The following is a 2,783-nucleotide window of genomic DNA, read 5'->3' as shown; positions in this document are numbered from 1 at the left end:
TTTTTTTTTTTTTTGAGAGCAGTAAAACACAAACAAAAACACACAAAAAAACAAAAACAAGAACAAAAACAAAAGGGTGGAAAAACAAATATTTTTCGTTTTCTTTACTTTCCTTTTTTTTTTTCTTTTTCAAATGAAAAGACATCATCAGTTCCCCTTGAGTACTTTTAATGTCCTTCATTTATTCTCCATTTATTCATCATGCAGGTGCCTATTACCCGCTGTTGTTTTTTTTTTCATTTCTTCCCCTTTTTGTTGTTGTTATTTGTTTGTTTGTTTGTTTTTCTCTCATTTATCTCATGCATATTAACTAATTCAAACACCACTAAACCATTCTCACTAATTCATCCATCCACAAAAAAAAAAAAAAAATTACTCATTTACTAAATCACTATAATCATTTCCATTCACTCAATTCATTCACGCACTAAACCATTTTACACAACAGTTCAACAACATAATTCATTCACGTACTCTTTTTGGCTAAGCCCCTTTTTCTCTAGCCTTATACCCACATTTCCTTTTCTTTTTTTTTCTTTGCAAAACAAAAACAAAACAAACACGCACAAACACGCACAAACAAACATATAAATAAATACAAAACAAAATAAAACAAAATAAAATAAAATAAAATAAAATAGATAAAAAGTAACCTTCTTCTCTTCTCTTTTCTTATTTTCTTTTTTTTTCTTTTTTTTTTTTGTTTCAATCGCCAATGTGTGGGGAACAATTTCTTCTACTTTACCTCAGAGAGGTAGACACAAATAAATAAATAAAACAAAAGGGCGGAGGCACTTCTCGTGTGTTCATTTAATGCCGTCTTTTTTTTTTTTTTGATTTTTCATACGTGTTTGTTCGTTTGCGTATTTGTGCGTTTTATTTTGTTTTCACCTACTTATTTATTTATTTGTTTATTTATTTATGCGTTTTCCTTTCTTTGATTTTACACACACTCTGGTGTTGACAACCAAGTCAAAAGTATGAGAAATTCTCTTTGCTTTGTTTCCCTCTTCCTTCTTCCTTCAAGAAAATAATAATAATTAATAATAATAATAATAAACCATACGCAAGAAACGTACCAAAATTTATTATTTTCTCTTTCTTTTCTCTTTTTTTTTTCTTTTTCTTTTTCTTTTTCTGAAGGAAGGAAGGAAGGAAGAGCCGATGAGGAAACAAAAAACAAAAAACAAAAACAAAAACAAAACTAAAACTAAAACTCGAAAAAGTGGGAAAAGTGGCAAAACAAAAACAGGAAGGGAAAGGGAAACTTGCATGCCATTCATTGACGACGACTCTATCATCATAGGACTGATATGTTGTCACTACTATCGGATTTTCTCTTCATTTCTCTTGTATTTTCTTCATTTCTCTTGTATTTTCTTCATTTCTTTTTCTTCAATTTTGTTTGAAATTCTCCTTTTTCTCACCACCAGTTTTGATCCAAATAATCCAACCTACTCATAACGATGACAACAACAATATAAATAATAACAATAATACGTTCTTCCTCTTCTCCGGTTGTTTAGTTGACAGTTTCACCTTTGCTTGTTTCTTCATTTTTTTTTTCTTCTTCTTCATTTTTCTTTCTTTTTTTTTTCTTTTTCTCAACATCCAATTGATTTCTCTCATCATTCTCACGTCTACGAAAAAAAAAAAAAATCACTACCAACACAATCAAAACAATCAAAACAAAAAAAAAGGGGGAAAAAACAACCATAACAACAGATAAAAGGGAATTAAAAAGGGAATTAAAAAGGAATTAAAAAGGGAAAAGTAAGTGGAGGGAAAAGAAATGAGAGGAAACGCCACTACAATACAAATCTCTTCTTTTATATACAAATATATTATTATTATTATTATTGTTATTATTATCATCATTGTTGCTATTTTTTTTTTTCCTCTCTCACATTCTCTTTTGCCTTTTTCCTACACGTAATGTCATGCTACGCCATTAAAACACTGCTAAAATGGAGATATGAATTGTCATTTCCCATTATTCCAATTTTTCTTTTCTTTCTTTTTTCTTTAAAAATAATAATAATAATAAAAACAATTTTTCTTCTTCTTTACCACTCTTCTCATACAGTACAAAGCAATAGTATGCAACGATGATAATAACAATGACAAGATGCTAATAACAATACTAACAGTAAGATAATAATAACAAAAATAATAATAATAATAAGATGCTAATAATAATAACCGTGACGGAACGTGATGCGGTACGACATGACATGACGAAGAGGCAAGTGAGAAGAAAAAAAAAAGAAGGAAAAAAAAGGGAAAAAAAGAAAAGAAAAGAAAAATGTCATTTCACTTTCTTTTTATCTTTTTTTTTCCTTTTTTTTTTTCTCTTCCTGTTTCCTTCTTGTTTTTCTTTCTTTCTTCTGATCTTCTCCCCTCTCCCATCCGCCCCTCACACAAAAACACAAACATATGCGTATAACCTTCTCTCCATTCTTCCTCTTTTTTTTTCTTTTTTTTTCCCCCTTTTGTTTCACTACTCATCCTCTTTCCCATTTATATATATATTTTTAGATATATATTATCCCTTTTTTCTTCGCCTTTTTATTTTTTTTTTCCTTTCCATCATCATTTGGTTGAAGCGGTACCTCTCATTTACACACATTTTCTTTCACTTTTCTATATTTGTGTAGTTATTATTATCATAGTAAACAACAATAATAATAATAACAATAATAATAACAATAAATTGGGAAACAAAACAAAAAACACACACACATTTCCCATCATCCATCTCTCTCAACTCAAATTTCATCTTT

The sequence above is a fragment of the Trypanosoma equiperdum genome (assembly GCF_001457755.1).
Source record: "Trypanosoma equiperdum strain OVI genome assembly, contig: ctg_1929, whole genome shotgun sequence".
Lineage (NCBI taxonomy): Eukaryota > Euglenozoa > Kinetoplastea > Trypanosomatida > Trypanosomatidae > Trypanosoma > Trypanosoma equiperdum.
Note: the sequence above shows the minus strand (reverse complement) of the source record.